The 18359-nt window shown below is 37.5% G+C and overlaps 1 protein-coding gene across 2 annotated transcripts in view; it reads left to right on the forward strand.

Moving 5' to 3' along the window:
• Positions 1–1207: 1207 nt before the first annotated feature.
• TFEC (transcription factor EC) overlaps positions 1208–18359 on the forward strand; it is a 107403-nt gene continuing 90251 nt past the window's right edge. Inside the window, exon 1 of one of the 2 annotated variants that reach the window (XM_040260141.1) lies at positions 1208–1338. The gene's annotated coding sequence lies outside the window, so the exon portion shown is untranslated. The remainder of the gene's footprint in view (positions 1339–18359) is intronic. The other variant, XM_040260143.1, reaches the window with a different exon arrangement.

Below are 18359 nucleotides of genomic sequence, written 5' to 3' on the forward strand. Positions count from 1 at the left end.
CTTATGAATCCCACAAATGTGTTTTAAATTATATTTCTATCTAAAGTAGTTTCTAATATGATAAAATCTCAGTGTTTCTCTTTCTTAAAAGTGTTTCTTAATTTCCAAAATTAATTTTATTCTGAAATAAGTATTTACTCCTTCCCATCACCTTAACAGATTTAAATGTATCAGAACATCATCAGAAATTGTAAAATGGCTCAAAAATTATTGATGATGAGAGAACTTTTAAAATTTTTACTCAATAGATTTGCAGTTCTTCATGGAAGACACAGTGTTGAGACATTGTTATATAGCCTTCACTGTTTGACAAACATAAATATCAATTTAATTGCATGATTTTTATAAAACACAAGGGTAGGAGGAATTTGAATGTAATCTTTGCATGCAACTTCAGTAATTATACTATATGTAATGATGTAACTATTATAACATAAATGCAAAATTTCATAGCACAAATTGTAGTGTAGGAACAAAGATGTATCGTTAGATTTTTACTTTCATGTAGGTAACTGATAAAGGAAATGAGACTTCTTTAGATGTTTCATTTATAAAAGGCAGTGAGTGAGTAACTGGTACTCATGCCCCTTAAAAATATAGATCACATTGGGATATTAATAATAATAATAATCTTGTAAGCTGAATTAAATATCTTCCATCCACACAGGGATATAAAATATTCCTGTACAAGATTAAAATTATCCTAGAATTTGAGGGCAAAATCATATGTAAGGAAAATGTGATTATATGAAATATGGGAAAATTGATGGCCTAAAGCAGAAACTCAAAATCTATTAATACTCTCAACAAAACTGCAATTCTTAAAAACTGGAAATCAGTGCAGGTCGGTTTGTTGAAGAAATATTAAATGTGAGACTTAATATGTTGCAATAAATATGGGATCTTAGTCTACTTTGATAACAACCATTTACTGCTTGTGCATATTCTGGGAAGAAATGTTGATTATGGGGCAATGGGATCAATGAGAGCTTTTATTCTAACCACATTACTGTGGAGTCCTTTTGTTGAAGTGCTGTTTCTCAAGTTGGTTGCATATTTCAGATAAAGAAAGGAAGTCCCCAGCGTGAAACTGCTGTGTCATTTCTTCTTCCTTAACTGAAATTCCAACCGAGGTTCAGGAAATGCCCTAATGAGCCACTTCTCTTTTCTCTTTCCTCAACTAAGTGGATTCCAACCAGCCCAAACTATTCATTATTCATGATTAGCTCGTTTACTTTGGTTGTCTCTTTTAGCATGGTGCTTATGTTATGAGAAGAGTGATTATAATTTGTTGCTGTTTCTAAAGGTAATAACACTAATAGAATTCAATCATTGCTGGTAGGTAACCAAACTGACAAGTTAATTTTCTGTACTTTAAACTGTGAAAGAGGAGTCTAATCAATACCTGCTTTACTTTGATATGTGTGGCTTACTGATAATTATAGTTTTATCTTGTATGATCACTGGGTATCAGGATGTTATAGTAGTTGAGCTGTGATTTTCTGTAATTTGGGTAAAATATATCTAAAACTCTATTAATGCCTTATTTTAATCAAGATGTAGAAATCACTGTTTTATTTCATAAGCAAAGCAATTTCTTCTTTCAGTTTAATATTCTAGAGTATTTACTAAATTGGAACATGATTTGACATTTTATTGCATCTTATATGTTATTTTATGAGTAAATGTTAATTTCTGTTTACATTTTAGCAATGTATATTTTATTGGCTTTTAAAGGTAAGAAAATATGAGTACTCTTCAGAGCAGAAATAATATCAGATAGTACTTTAGCATATGCTATTTTTCAAGCATCAAAAGTTATTCTGTTTTTTATTAAATTTGAATCTGAAAAATTTGTATAAGACATGTCAAATATCCCAAAGCAATAACTTTTTATTATAATAGTTTTCAATTACTTTATTAATCATAGTTTTTAATTGTAATAATTAGCAGAGTTGTAGTAGGGACTGGAAGATTATATATATATTTGTATATATATGCACACAAATACACATATATTTTGTACATATTTGTTTATATGAATTATAACCCATGCTTTTAGTAACATCGTAAAATGTTTAATTGGGAATAGACATTTTGAGAAGATAAACTTGAGATAATCTTTAATTCATTTTAGATAACTTTTTAGTAACTTATTTACTAGAAATTCATTTAAGTTAAGAGACTTTAAAATAACCTTCACAGTTCTTCCCTATTCAGGCTGTGTCAACAAAACAAAGTGAAACAGAATATGGAGTTCATTATCAAGATTTTTCAGACAATTCCGCTTCACTTCTATTTTAGGTGAATCTGTGTCTAGCTTTATACTTTCAAGTAAATTTTGAATTAATATTAAATTTTCTCCTTTTTTGGTAGAAGCTACCTTAAATAGGCCAAACTTTGTAATCTCCAGTTTGAGAATAAAAACTTTTTTTTAAATCTATAAACCAAATGGAATAGAGATAATTTTCATGTTGTATGTCTTTGGTTTGATTACCATTACTTTTCTTAAAAGATTTCTATTTCATTATGAAGGAGTAGAATATTTCAATGTATGTGTAATTTTGTTGAATTGGAAGTTGCAGCTCATGTCAAAAATGAAAAAAACTGAAAAAAGTTCATTCAAAATCAGCTTAATTTTAAAGACTGTGACACAAGGATTTATTATGTTTTAGATAACCAAAATAATATGAGATATTTAAATCTGATGGAAATTTCTCTTCAGTCCATGGAATAATCCAGACAAGAATATCTTAGCATTAGTGACATTTTCAGAAATTGTAGTAATTTTGAAAGTGGAAATCATTTTGAAAACAGTGGTTTGAATAGTTAGAAAGGAGAAATAAGAAAAGGGGAAACTGAAAGAAATAAAATATTCTTATACAATAGTTTCAAATAAAATAATGAAATATGATTCTAAAGAATAACTATGGATACTAATAAAGCAGTAAACATACATGTGGAAATATAGTGGATTCTTTATTAATCAATGTATAAATAAAATTCAATTTTATTTTTCTAAAAATAAATGTACAAAATGAAATTCACTCAACATGCCAGATTCTTCACAGAGGCAAATCTGATTAATTCTTTATAGTAAAAAATGTTAGATTAAGCAATGGAGTGATAACAGATCCACAGAAGTGATGTTTACAAATAGCAGATTGCAAAATTTACACTGTTGGCTAAAACAAAACAAATGAATAGTGCAAATGAATAATGCAAAATAGTTGCTGAAGTTTTATTGATTACATTTACCAAGATCAGGAAGAAGAGTCAGTGAAGCATGGATAGCCGAGAATATATGTGGAAATGTAAGAATCACAAGTGTTTTTGAAAACATAACCTGTGAGGGGAGACTTTAACAGTAGTTTTGTAGAAAAATGAATATTAATAATGTACAAAAGTATTCTTAATTTTGTGTAGATATGAATTTCCAGCCTGTTAAGGAAACTGTAAGTCAGTGTGTAGGTGTTTGGAGATATACGAAAATTTGCAGACATTATTTTGCTTGTGAGAACTTAGCTGATGATAGATAATTTTGCAATTCTATTAAGTTGTATCTATTGGAGCATGGAAATCTTGTCCCATTGCCTATCAGCAAATAAGAATGGTATGCAAATGTATTGTAGGTGGAGCTAGTGGTAAAGAACATGCCAGCCAATGCAGGAGACATGAGAGATGTGGGTTCGATCCCTGGGTCAGGAAGATCCCCTGAAGGAGGATATGGCAATCTGCTCCAGTGTTCTTGCCTGGAAAATCCCATGGACAGAGGCGTCTGGCAGGCTACAGTCCATAGTGTCACAAGGAGTCATACAAGACTGAAGCAACTTAGCACATCTGCTAAACATTAGGAAAATTGAGGGATCTGTGTTATTGAAAAGTGAAATAGTAAGATAGGTTGTAGAATTTCTTTAGATGACCAGTTTTAAGAACAGATTGGTTAAACAAAGTAAGTCCTAGGTTCTAATTTTGTTATTGTTCCTAGGATACAACAAGAGGTTGAGCTTAATGACCTTAAAGCCTATTAGGATGCTGTTTTTCTTTTTATCACTTTAAGTTTGAAAGAACATGTGGGTTTCAAAAATAGAACTAAAAAAGGCAATTGAAGGGAATGAGTCTGGGAAAGAGATTGAGTTTTAATTCGAATTCCCATGTCTCCTTACTTCATTCCCAAGAGTTACCATGGAAGAGTATTTCCAAATAATTTCTTGTCCTTCCTGAAACCCTCCTCCTTAGCCAGTGTACTGGAACAGATTGTGATTCACTTTCTAGCTTCTTCCACTGGGCCACAGAATCCTTCTGTTCCTCCCTTTCTTTATTCTTTCTTTTGCAAACATGTTTCTAATACAGAAGTTTATACATACACAAACAACTAATTTCTGAAAGATACTTAGCTTCCTTAGATGTATTTCCAAGTAAGAATTTGAGCCAGGGTTATCTGTTCAATCAGGCATTTGACTGTATCTCTTTTTACCTCCACTGGTGAAAACTGGTTCTATCAAACATCTTTCCATATGCTCCAAAAATCTAGACCACTACCTATTTGTCTTGAAAATCTGTCCATAGACAGGTGATGCTCTCAGCTAGTGCTTGCAGGGAATCCCTCAACAGCTAGGATTTTGACATTCTCTGCTACCTTTGATCTTGTGCAAATTCAAATAGATTTGAACTGAACTACTGAGGTCTGCAACAGAAGTTTGTCAGTAGAATTTTTACCATTAGATTTTAAGGTCTGATAAACTTTTAGCCTTCTCCATAGTTAGTCTTAGGCTAAGAAACATCTGATCCTCTAGTCATTCTCTCAAATGTTTCTCTCCATTTTGTCATTCACTTGTCCTCTTCTAAAGCTTCTGATTGCCCTGCATGTATGTAAGGTACTTTTCACATGATGGATGATTTGCTCTTTCCATCAGAGCAGAGATGTGAAAAGCATGAGATATTCAGAGGTCTTTGATTAGAGCTTGGAATCATTGTGGGGAATAACATAAAGAAGAGCTGGAGAATTAACATAGGAGCAGATCATAAGAGCTATGCTTTTAAGGGTTATATGATTTTAACAAGAGTAACTTGATCTGATTGTGTTTTAAGCAAGGTTATTTCTGGCCATTTGGAACATGGATTGGTGGGACGAAAGACCAAAGTCATAAGTTTTAGATTTTGTTTATAGCGTCCTCTTGTATTTTAAGCCAGCAAGGACAAGTGTGGAGGTAATACTTTGTAAAGTGGTTGATTGTACCTCTGGCAAGAACAGAAGACAAAATCTTTGCTAAAAATATGATAGAACGTACTTCATAAGAAAATCAAAGGTGATGAACTGTCATTTTCTACTGTGGAAGTTACCACTTAAACTGAACATGAATTAGCTCCCAAACAGTGGGCCAAGCAAATATTTGCGAATGATTCAGTGATTTCTTTGTGGTTGCTTGGTTTAGAGCTGATAGAACACACTGTAAAATAGGAAGTCAGACGTTCAGCATTTTTAGCTTGCTACTAACTTGCCATGTGACTTTGAATAAGTCTGTGTGTCTGGGAGTGGGGAGTGTTTGCTGAATGTTTTAAATTGAATTAACATGTAGCATGGAGAGTGAATGAAGGGCTGAGGCTGAGCTTGAGTGTGAAGGAAGAGGGGTCTGGTGGTGTTAAAGTTTAAATCTCCCATGCTTGAGAGATAGTTCTGAATTTATTCCAGGGATATCAAACTTAGATTGGTCAAGAGAGCTCTAAGATTGGAAATCTAGGTCACAACCCAAAGGGAGGACTTGTCTGCTTCTCCCTATGGGGTCCCTAATCTCACATTTATGACAGATTTATAGAGCACAAAACATAACCAGGGATTACTATCTCATATATCCTCTCCTATGAAAACAGCCTTGGAGGACTCTGCTTTAGGACAGAGCTCTCAGAGCAAAACAAAATAGAGAACAAAGCAACTCTGCATAATTTGGCTTTTCGTCATAGGTCATATCTTCTTTTCCATATTTTCCAAAAATATATTGTCAGTTCATTCTCATTTCTATTTGTTTCGAGACCCTTCACTAAGTAGTATCTAAATTCATTTAGATTCAGCCCCACTCAACATACCCAGTGAAATATATAACACAACCTTTAACCGATTACTTAAGATGTATTTTCTTTTTTTTGTTGTTTTCTTTCTTTTTGTTTAATTTTACAATACTGTATTGGTTTTGCCATACATCAACATGAATCCACCACGGGTGTACATGAGTTCCCAATCCTGAACCCTCCTCCCACCTCCCTCCCCATTCCATCTCTCTGGGTCATCCCAGTGCACCAGCCCCAAGCACCTGGTATCCTGCATCGAACCTAGACTGGCGATTCATTTCTTACATGACATTATACATGTTTCAATGCCATTCTCCCAAATCATCCCACCCTCTCCCTCTCCCTCAGAGTCCAAAAGTCTGTTCTATACATCTGCGTCTCTTTTGCTGTCTCGCATACAGGGTTATCATTACCATCTTTCTAAATTCCATATATATGTGTTAGTATACTGTATTGGTGTTTTTCTTTCTGGCTTACTTCACTGTGTAGAATAGGCTCCAGTTTCATCCACATTCAAATGTATTCTTTTTAATGGCTGAGTAATACTCCATTGTATATATGTACCACAGCTTTCTTATCCATTCATCTGCTGGTGGACATCTAGGTTGTTTCCATGTCCTGGCTATTATGAACAGTGCTGCGATGAACATTGGGGTACACATGTCTCTTTCAATTCTGGTTTCCTCAGTGTGTATGCCCAGCAGTGGGATTGCTGGGTCATAAGGCAGATCTATTTCTAGTTTTTTAAGGAATCTCCACACTGTTCTCCATAGTGGCTGTACTAGTTTGCTTTCCCACCAACAGTGTAAGAGGGTTCCCTTTTCTCCACACCCTCTCCAGCATTTATTGCTTGTAAACTTTTGAATAGCAGCTATTCTGACTGGTGTGAAATGGTACCTCATTGTGGTCTTGATTTGCATTTCTCTGATAATGAGTGATGTTGAGCATCTTTCCATGTGTTTGTTAGCCATCTGTATGTCTTCTTTGGAGAAATGTCTGTTTATTTCTTTGGCCCATTTTTTGATTGTGTCATTTATTTTTCTGGAATTGAGCTGCAGGAGTTGCTTGTATATTTTTGAGATTAGTTGTTTGTCAGTTGCTTCATTTGCTATTATTTTCTCCCATTCCAAAGGCTGTCTTTTCACCTTGCCTATAGTTTCCTTTGTTGTGCAGAAGCTTTTAATTGTAATTAGATCCCACTTGTTTATTTTTGCTTTTATTTCCAGTATTCTGGGAGGTGGGTCATAGAGGATCCTGCTGCGATTTATGTCAGAGAGTGTTTTGCCTAAGTTCTCCTCTAGGAGTTTTATAGTTTCTGGTCTTACGTTTAGATCTTTAATCCATTTTGAGTTTATTTTTGTGTGTGGTGTTAGAAAGTGTTCTAGTTTCATTCTTTTACAAGTGGTTGACCAGTTTTCCCAGCACCACTTGTTAAAGAGATTGGCTTTAATCCATTGTATATTCTTGCCTCCTTTGTCGAAGATAAGGTGTCCATAGGTGTGTAGATTTATCTCTGGGCTTTTTATTTTGTTCCATTGATCTATATTTCTGTCTTTGTGCCAGTACCATACTGTCTTGATGACTGTGGCTTTGTAGTAGAGCCTGAAGTCAGGCAGGTTGATTCCTCCAGTTCCATTCTTCTTTCTCAAGGTTGCTTTGGCTATTCGAGATTTTTTGTATTTCCATACAAATTGTGAAATTATTTCTTCTAGCTCTTTGAAAAATACCATTGGTAGCTTGATAGGGATTGCATTGAATCTAGATTGCTTTGGGTAGTATATTCATTTTCATTATATTGATTCTTCCGATCCATGAACATGGTATATTTCTCCATCTATTAGTGTCTTCTTTGATTTCTTTCACCAGAGTTTTATAGCTTGCTATATATAGGTCTTTAGTTTCTTTAGGTAGATATATTCCTAAGTATTTTATTCCTTTCGTTGCAATGGTGAATGGAATTGTTTCTTTAATTTCTTTTACTACTTTCTCATTATTAGTGTATAGGGATGCAAGGGATTTCTGTGTATTGATTTTATGTCCTGTGACTTTACTATATTCATTGATTAGCTCTAGTAATTTTCTGGTGGAGTCTTTAGGGTTTTCTATGTAGAGGATCATGTCATCTGCAAACAGTGAGAGTTTTACTTCTTCTTTTCCAATTTGGATTCCTTTTATTTCTTTTTCTGCTCTGATTGCTGTGGCCAAAACTTCCAGAACTATGTTGAATAGTGGCAGTGAAAGTGGGCACCTTTGTCTTGTTCCTGACTTTAGGGGAAATGCTTTCAAGTTTTCACCATTGAGGATAATGTTTGCTGTGGGTTTGTCATATATAGCTTTTATTATGTTGAGGTATGTTCCTTCTAGTCCTGCTTTCTGGAGAGTTTTATCATAAATAGATGTTGAATTTTGTCAAAGGCTTTCTCTGCATCTATTGAGATAATCATATGGCTTTTATTTTTCAATTTGTTAATGTGGTGAATTACATTGATTTATGGATATTGAAGAATCCTTGCATCCCTGGGATAAAGCCCACTTGGTCATGGTGTATGATCTTTTTAATGTGTTGTTGGATTCTGATTGCTAGAATTTTGTTAAGGGTTTTTGCATCTATGTTCATCAGTGATATTGGCCTGTAGTTTTCTTTTTTTGTGGCATCTTTGTCAGGTTTTGGTATTAGGGTGATGGTGGCCTCATAGAATGTGTTTGGAAGTTTACCTTCCTCTGCAATTTTCTGGAAGAGTTTGAGTAGGATAGGTGTTAGTTCTTCTCTAAAGTTTTGGTAGAATTCAGCTGTGAAGCCGTCTGGACCTGGGCTTTTGTTTGCTGGAAGATTTCTGATTTCAGTTTCAATTTCTGTGCTTGTGATGGGTTTGTTAAGATTTTCTATTTCTTCCTGGTTCAGTTTTGGAAAGTTGTACTTTTCTAAGAATTTGTCCATTTTTTCCACATTGTCCATTTTATTGGCATATAATTCCTGATAGTAGTCTCTTATGATCCTTTGTATTTCTGTGTTGTCTGTTGTGATCTCTCCATTTTCATTTCTAATTTTATTGATTTGATTTTTCTCCCTTTGTTTCTTGATGAGTCTAGCTAATGGTTTGTCAATTTTATTTATCCTTTCAAAGAACCAGCTTTTAGCTTTGTTGATTTTTTCTATGGTCTCTTTTGTTTCTTTTGCATTTATTTCTGCCTTAATTTTTAAGATGTCTTTCCTTCTACTAACCCTGGGGTTATCCATTTCTTCCTTTTCTAGTTGCTTTAGGTGTAGAGTTAGGTTGTTTATTTGACTTTTTTCTTGTTTCTTGAGGTATGCCTGTATTGATATGAACTTTCCCCTTAGCACTGCTTTTATAGTGTCCCACAGATTTTTGGTGGAGAAGGCAATGGCACCCCACTCCAGTACTCTTGCCTGGAAAATCCCATGGATGGAGGAGCATGGTGGGCTTCAGTCCATGGGGTCACTAAGAGTCAGACACGACTGAGTGACTTCACTTTCACTTTTCACTTTCATGCATTGGAGAAGGAAATGGCAACCCACTCCCATGTTCTTGCCTGGAGAATCCCAGGGACAGGGGAGCCTGGTGGGCTGCCATCTACGGGGTCGCACAGAATCGGACATGACTGAAGCGACTTAGCAGCAGCAGTAGCAGTAGCAGCATAGATTTTGGGTTGTTGTGTTTTCATTTTCATTCGTTTCTATGCATGTTTTGATTTCTTTTTTGATTTCTTCTGAGATTTGTTGGATATTCAGAAGTGTGTTGTTCAGCCTCCATATGTTGGAATTTTTAATAGTTTTTCTCCTGTAATTGAGATCTAATCTTACTGCATTATGGTCAGAAAAGATGCTTGGCATGATTTCAATTTTTTTTAATTTACCAAGGTTAGATTTATGGCCCAAGATGTGATCTATCTTGGAGAAGGTTCCATGTGCACTTGAGATAAACGTGAAATTCATTGTTTTGGGGTGAAATGTCCTATAGATATCAATTAGGTCTAACTGGTCTATTGTATCATTTAAAATTTATGTTTCTTTGTTAATTTTCTGTTTAGTTGATCTATCCATAAGTGTGAGTGGGGTATTAAAGTCTCCCACTATTATTGTGTTATTGTTAATTTCCCCTTTCATACTTGTTAGCATTTGTCTTACATATTGCAGTGCTCCTACGTTGGGTGCATATATATTTATAATTGTTATATCTTCTTCTTGGATTGATCCTTTGATCATTATGTAGTGTCCTTCTTTGTCTCTTTTCACAGCCTTTGTTTTAAAGTCTATTTTATCTGATATGAGTATTGCTACTCCTGCTTTCTTTTGGTCTCTATTTATGTGGAATATCTTTTTCCAGCCCTTCACTTTCAGTCTGTATGTGTCCTTTGTTTTGAGGTGGGTCTCTCGTAGACAATATATATAGGAGTCTTGTTTTTGTATCTATTCAGCCAGTCTTTGTCTTTTGGTTGGGGCATTCAACCCATTTACATTTAAGGTAATTATTGATAAGTATGATACCATTGCCATTTATTGTTTTGGGTTCGGGTTTATACACCCTTTTTGTGTTTCCTGTCTAGAGAATATCCTTTAGCAATTGTTGGAGAGCTGGTTTGGTGGTGCTGAATTCTCTCAGCTTTTGCTTGTCTGTAAAGCTTTTGATTTCTCCTTCATATTTGAATGAGATCCTTGCTGGGTACAGTAATCTGGGCTGTAGGTTATTTTCTTTCATCACTTTAAGTATGTCTTGCCATTCCCTCCTGGCCTGAAGAGTTTCTATTGAAAGATCAGCTGTTATCCTTATGGGAATCCCCTTGTGTGTTATTTGTTGTTTTTCCCTTGCTGCTTTTAATATTTGTTTGTTGTGTTTGATCTTTGTTAATATGTGTCTTGGGGTGTTTTGCCTTGGGTTTTTCTTGTTTGGGACTCTCTGGGTTTCTTGGACTTGGGTGATTATTTCCTTCCCCATTTTAGGGAAGTTTTCAACTATTATCTCCTCAAGTATTTTCTCATGGTCTTTCTTTTTGTCTTCTTCTGGGACTCCTATAATTCGAATGTTGGAGTGTTTCATATTGTCCTGGAGGTCTCTGAGATTGTCCTGATTTCTTTTAATTAGTTTTTCTTTTTTTCCTCTCTGAATCATTTATTTCTACCATTCTATCTTCTATTTCACTAATCCTATCTTCTGCCTTCCTTATTCTACTATTTGTTGCCTCCAGAGTGTTTCTGATCTCATTTATTGCATTATTCATTATATATTGACTCTTTTATTTCTTCTAAGTCCTTGTTAAACCTTTCTTGCATCTTCTCAATCCTTGTCTCCAGGCTATTTATCTGTGATTCCATTTTGATTTCAAGATTTTGGATCATTTTCATTATCATTATTTGGATTTCTTTATCAGGTAGAGTCCCTATCTCTTCCTCTTTTGTTTGGTTTGGTGGGCATTTATCCTGTTCCTTTAGCTGCTGGGCATTCCTCTTCCTCTTCATCTTGCTTATGTTGCTGAGTTTGGGGTGGCCTTTCTGTATTCTGGCAGATTGTGGAGTTCTCTTTATTATGGAGTTTCCTCGCTGTGGGTGGGGTTGTATCAGTGGCTTGGCAAGGTTTCTTGGTTAGGGAAGCTTGTGTCAGTGTTCTGGTGGGTGGAGCTGGATTTCTTCTCTCTGGAGTGCAATGAAGTGTCCAGTAATGAGTTATGAGATGTCAGTGGTTTTGGAGTAACTTTGAGCTGCCTGTATATTGAAGCTCAGGGGTGCGTTCCTGTGTTGCTGGAGAATTTGCGTGGTATGTCTTGCTCTGCAACTTGTTGGCTCGTGGGTGGTGCTTGGTTTCAGTGTAGGTATGGAGGTGTTTGATGAGCTCCTATCGATTAATGTTCCCTGGAGTCAGGAGTTCTCTGATGTTCTCAGGATTTGGACTTAAGCCTCCTGCTTCTGGTTTTCAGTTTTATTTTTACAGTAGTCTCAAGACTTCTCCTTCTATACTGCACCATTGATAAAACATCTAGGTTAAAGATGAAAAGTTTCTCCACATTGAGGGACACCCAGAGAGGTTTACAGAGTTACAGGGAGAAGAGAAGAGGGAGGGGGAAGTTAGAGGTGATCGGAATGAGATGAGGTGGAGTCAAAAGAGGAGAGAGCAAGCTAGCCAGTAATCACTTCCTTATGTGCGCTCCTCAGTCTGGACCACTCAGAGGTGTTCACGGAATTATACAGGGAAGAGGAGAGGGAGGAAGGAGACAGAGGTGGCCAGGAGGATAAAAGAGGGGAATGAAAAGGAGAAAGACAGATCCAGCCAGTAATCAGTTCCCTAAGTGTTCTCCACCATCTGGAACACACAGAGATTCACAGAGTTGGGTAGAGAAGAGAAGGGGGAGGGAGGAGACAGAGGCGACCTGGTGGAGAAAAAGGAGAGTCTAAAGGAGGAGAGAGCAGTCAAGCCAGTAATCTTGCTCTCAAGTAAAAATAGGTACTGAAGATTGGGTTTTTGAAGGTACAAAATTGATAACCAATACCAAAAAGCAAAGATTAAAAATCTAGAGTAGAGGTTGGATTTTCAAAAATACAATATTAAAGAAAAGAAGAAGAAGAAGAAGAAAAAAAACCAAAGTCACAAGAATTATTTAAAAAAAATATGAAGTTTGCTTTAAAAATAGGGTCTTTTTTTTAAAAAAAATAGGTTATAAAAATGAAAATTAAAGGAGAAATAGAGGACTTAAAAATTAAAAAATGTTAAAAAAAGAAAAACAAACAAACAAACAAAAAAGAATGACCATAAAAATAGTAAAGATATATCTAGGACTTTCTCTGGTTGTTGTGTGGGCAGTGTGGGGTCAGTTCATTTTTGGATAGTTCCTTGGTCTGGCTTATATTTCTCAAGATCTATAGGCCCCTTCTTATGTAGTTGGTACTAATGACAGGCTTTTAATCTATTGTACCTGTCACTTCCAAGGTGGTTCCCTCTGTTTTAGCTTCTTCTGTTTGCTGGTCTCTTCAGTGTCTGATTTCCACCCTGACACACGGGGGGCAGTGGTGGACACATTTTTTTAGGCTCACTTGTTCAGTAGCACTGTGGGGAGGGAGGGATGCTGCAAACAAATAACACTGGCGTGTGCTTGCAGTGTCTCATCCATCCTGGGCCTGCCCCCGCTCATGGCACACACAGCTCAGGCTCTAGGTTGCTCCGTCTGAGGCCAGTCCTCGGCTGCATGCACCTCCCAGGTATAAGCCGCTCAGGCTCAGGCACTCAGGTAGTCCTCAGAGGCACAGACTCGGTTGGGCCTGTGTTTTGTGCCCTTCCCAGGTCCAAATAGCTCAGGTGTTTGGCAAGTGCGGTTGCTGCGACTTATCGCCTCTCCCATCCCTGCTGCTCAGTTTTCTGGGTGTACAACTGGCGCACCTTCTCAGGTGGATGATGACTGTCCAGAACCCCAAGAAGTCTTAGTTAGCAAAGAAGCCTGTTTGCAGTTTGGTAGTTAATGTCTCTCTGGGGCTGCTATTGCCCCCTTCCAGCCCTTCTGGCTCTGGCTGCCTGTCACCGGAGGGGGATGGTCTGCAGTCAGCTAATTCTGTTCCGTCCTTTGTTCTGTGTGTGGTCCTGGCAGTGTCTTATGTTAGAGCTTTTTGCATGGTAGCTATCCCCCAGTCTGGTTTGCCAGCCCAAGTTAGATCGCTGTGGTTCCACTCGGGGCATTTGGGCCCAATCCTTAAAAAGCAATGCAGCCTGAGCCTCCCTGCCCAGCCCCCACTTGCTAGTGGTGGATGCAGGCATCTGCGCTGCTTCTCTGCTGGGGTAGTTACCACTGGACTCATAATCTGTAGGGTTTAATTATTTATTTTTCCTCCCTGTTATGTTGCCCTCTGTGCTTCCAAGGCTTGCCACAGACTTGGCAGTGAGTGTTTCCTGGTGTTTGGAAACTTCTTTCTTTTAAAGACTCCCTCCCCAGGACAGAGCTCCCTCCCTACCTCTTTTGTCTCTTTTTTTGTCTTTTATATTTTTTCCTACCTGTTTTTTAAGACAATGAGCTGCTTTTCTGGGTGCCTGATGTCCTCTGCCAGCATTCAGAAGTTGTTTTGTGGAATTTACTCAGCGTTGAAATGTTCTTTTGATGAATTTGTGGGGGAGAAAGTGGTCTCCCCATCTTATTCCTTTGCCATCTTAGGACCACCCCCAAGATGTATTTTCCAAAGACAAAACAAACAGCAACAAGGACAACATAACAAGTAAAATATCCCATAATATTATCACACTGCTTATTTAACTTATATGCAGAGTACGTCATGAGAAACGCTGGACTGGAAGAAACACAAGCTGGAATCAAGACTGCCAGGAGAAATCTCAATAACCTCAGATATGCAGATGACACCACCCTTATGGCAGAAAGTGAAGAGGAACTAAAAAGCCTCTTGATGAAAGTGAAAGTGGAGAGTGAAAAAGCTGGCCTAAAGCTCAACATTCAGAAAATGAAGATCATGGCATCTGGTCCCATCATTTCATGGGAAATAGATGAGGAAACAGTGGAAACAGTGTCAGACTTCATTTTTGGGGGCTCCAGAATCACTGTGGATGGTATTGCAGCCATGAAATTAAAAGACACTTACTCCTTGGAAGAAAAGTTATGACCAACCTAGATAGCATATTCAAAAGCAGAGACATTTCTTTGCCAACTAAGGTCCATCTAGTCAAGGCTATGGTTTTTCCTGTGGTCATGTATGGATGTGAGAGTTGGACTGTAAAGAAGGCTAAGCGCCAAAGAATTGATGCTTTTGAACTGTGCTGTTGAAGAAGACTCTTGAGAGCCCCTTGGACTGCAAGGAGATCCAACCAGTCCATTCTGAATGAGATCATCCTTGGGATTTCTTTGGAAGGAATGATGCTAAAGCTGAAACTCCAGTACTTTGGCCACCTCATGCGAAGAGTTGACTCATTGGAAAAGACTCCGATGCTGGGAGGGATTGGGGGCAGGAGGAGAAGGGGACAACAGAGGATGAGATGGCTGGATGGCGTCATGGACTCGATGGATGTGAGTCTGAGTGAACTCCGGGAGTTGGTGATGGACAGGGAGGCCTGGCGTGCTGCAATTCATGGGGTCACAAAGAGTCGGACATGACTGAGTGACTGAACTGAACTGAACTGATGCTAGAAGAAGGAAAGAATTTATAAAATAAATGCATAAGCTCAAATATTAAGACCTCTTCTGAGGGATAAAAGAAAGTAGAATATTAACTATGATACTGCTGCTTGTGTTCAGTCATTGTAGGAGTTTTAGTGAGTATCAAAATCAGATATTGTGCATGAAATCATCTCTTCTCTTCCCTAGAGTTATCATCCACTGAGCTTTCATCATATACTAAACACTTTATCACCTTATTTGAGCCTGACATGGTTTTAAGGCAAGTCTCACTCTCTCCATTGCTGAAAAAAGTGAGGCTTCTGAAGGATAGGTAACTTTCCCAAAGGGACCAGTGGGTAAGTGATGGGGCAGCGACCTGAATCTAATTCTGTATGGGTTTTGTGTGTGTTCGTTGCTCAGTGATGTCTGACTCTTTGCAACCCCATGGACTGTAGTCCACCAGGCTCCAATGTCCATGGGATTCACTAAGAAAGAATACTGGAGTGGGTAGCCATTCCCTTCTCCAGGGGATCTTCCCTAAGTAAATTCTATAGTCTTTTCTGGGGAACTTTAAAATTTAAACTTTATCTTTGTTGTTCTACTTTACTCATTTTGAACAAGTTCTGATCTTTATAGCAGAGAAGGGGAAACAGTTCAAAGGACAAGGATTGGGGGAAATCAGAAATCACAGCTATTTTAAAAGTGGTTTCTAGGCTTAAACATGGATAATGAGGTCTTTGACTGCATTAAATTTGCAAAAATACCAGTTGTAGAGGTAACAAGGGACCAGAATAGATGGCTCTATTTCATAAAAGAAAGGGGCAAAGTGAAGAGACTCATTAATGTTGAAGCAGTAGATGGATAACCAGTGACAAATATCAAGTAGATATGTTTCAGTTTGGTCAGAGAAAGGTCATTGATTATTTTTGGTTAAACTGGTTCGCAGAGGCCAGGTTTCCACTAAAAAAGGGAATTAATTGCTTCCATTTCCCACTAATTGCCTCAACATTTCCCTTTGCTTTGTCATTGGAGACTTGGTCAGAGAGGCAAAAAGTCAAAAGTCAGAGTTTGATGGAATCTACATAAAAAGGGAATCTGAGGAGACCAAATTATGGCATTTGGTGTAATAACTATAATGATATTTAGCATTTTTCCCTGGGAGTGCTGTGGATTTTTAGAGACCTTTTCAATCTTTAATCAGACCATAGGGCACATTTAAGAGAGTTCACTGTTTTTATTTCCATCTAGAGAATAAGGCATCACAGAGAGATGAAATGACCTAGGGCAAGTCTCTTGAGATGTTAATCCTGTATGTTGGATTACAATCTGTATGTTGAGTTTTAGCTGAAAGGCTGGGCTTTCCCCAGACATATCATTCATTCATGCTCCTTCAGAGTTTAGACTTTTTGTACATTATTCTCTGAGGTTACTATTTCTATCAATGACAGAAAAATTACCAAAGAATATGCCATGAAATAGTTTTGATTGCATAGACTTGCTTAGTTTTCAGGCAATTAATTGATTCTTGAGCCATCTTCAATTAATGAGATCTTCTACCTCCTATTTTCTTACTTAATGAATCTTTAAAATCCTTTCTAGCTCTAACTCTTTTGGAATCTGTGTTTTGTCTTCCAGACAGTTGAAATTTTTTTAAAAAAAATTTGGAACTCAAAGTGACAGTGTAGAAAGTGGGGGGAACATGAGATCTGGACATGCCAGGTCAGTGTTCAATCATCCTGATTCCTCTGTTGTTGTTCAGTTGCTAAGTCATGTCCAACTCTTTGCAACCTCATGGACTGTAGCATGCCAGGCTTCCCTGTCCTCCACCATTTCCCAGAGTTTACTCAAATTCATGTCCACTGAATCAGTGATGCTGTCTAACCATCTCATCTTCTGCTGCCCTCTTCTCCTTTTGCCTTCAACCTTACCCAAGATCAGTGCCTTTTCCAATGAATCAGCTCTTCACAACAGATGGCCAAAGTACTGGAGCTTCAGCTTCAGCATCAGTACTTCCAATGAACATTCAGGGTTGACTTCATTCAGGATTGACTGGTTTGATTTCTGGTTTACTTCAGAGGTCCAAGAGACAAATGTTTCTCTCTAGGAAGTCCCAAACCCACAATATCAGCTACTCTTCTTTTCCAGAAGAACCAGAAATATGTAATTACTAATGAGATATTTATTATACTATAAGTTCTTATAAAATGTTCTATTAGAATGAGCATAGGTTTTAAAGCAAAATGACTAGGTTTGAAAGCCAGCTTTGTCATAACTAGCTGTGTGATGTCAGACAGGTCATGTAATTTGACTGAAATTCAATTTCTTCATGTGTAAACCTGATACACCCCATTGTATTTCAGGATTATTAAGTGAGAAAGTAAAGGTAAATCACCCAGCTCAATGCCCACATAGAATGGGGACCTAGAGACTTTATCCATATACTTATTAACATTATTATTAGGAATTATAATGATTTTAAATGATAAAACTATTAATTGGGAAATGACTTTTAAAAAAGTAAAGCCCTAGTATAGAAGAAGTCTGCTGTGTACTTAGTCATTCAGTCATGTCTGATTCTTTGTGACCCCATGGACTATAGCTCTCCAGGCTCCTCTATCCATGGGGATTCTCCAGATAAGAATACTGGAGCAGGTTGCTATATCCTCCTCCAGGGGATCTTCCCAACCCAGGGATTGAACCCAGGTCTCTCACGTTGCAGATGGATTCTTTACCAGCTGAGCCACCAGGGAAGTCCAAGAATACTGAAGTGGGTAGCCTATCCCTTCTCAAGGGTATCTTCCTGACCCAGGAATCGAACCAGGGTCTCCTGAATTGCAGATAGATTCTTTACCAGCTGAACTAACTGGGAAGTCCATTAAAGTACTAAAAGAAGTCTAGTACTTTATAAAAATCCTTTATTTGAATAAGATGCTTTCACAGTTATGGTGAACTTGAGCTGGACCATCTTCTGTTCAGATGCTTCTCTACAACAAATTCTCCTTACCTTCCCCCATTGAAAGTGCTTTACTCACATTAAGTCATTTAGTAATCAGAATGATTCTGGAAATTGATTGAGCTTCGCTGGTGGCTCAGAAGGTAAAGAATCTGCCTGCAATGCAGGAGACCTGGGTTCGATCCCTGGGTTGGGAAGATCCCCTGGAGGAGGACATGGCAACCCACTCCATTATTCTTGC

The sequence above is a fragment of the Oryx dammah genome, unplaced genomic scaffold (assembly GCF_014754425.2).
Source record: "Oryx dammah isolate SB20612 unplaced genomic scaffold, SCBI_Odam_1.1 HiC_scaffold_18, whole genome shotgun sequence".
In the NCBI taxonomy this organism is placed as follows: domain Eukaryota; kingdom Metazoa; phylum Chordata; class Mammalia; order Artiodactyla; family Bovidae; genus Oryx; species Oryx dammah.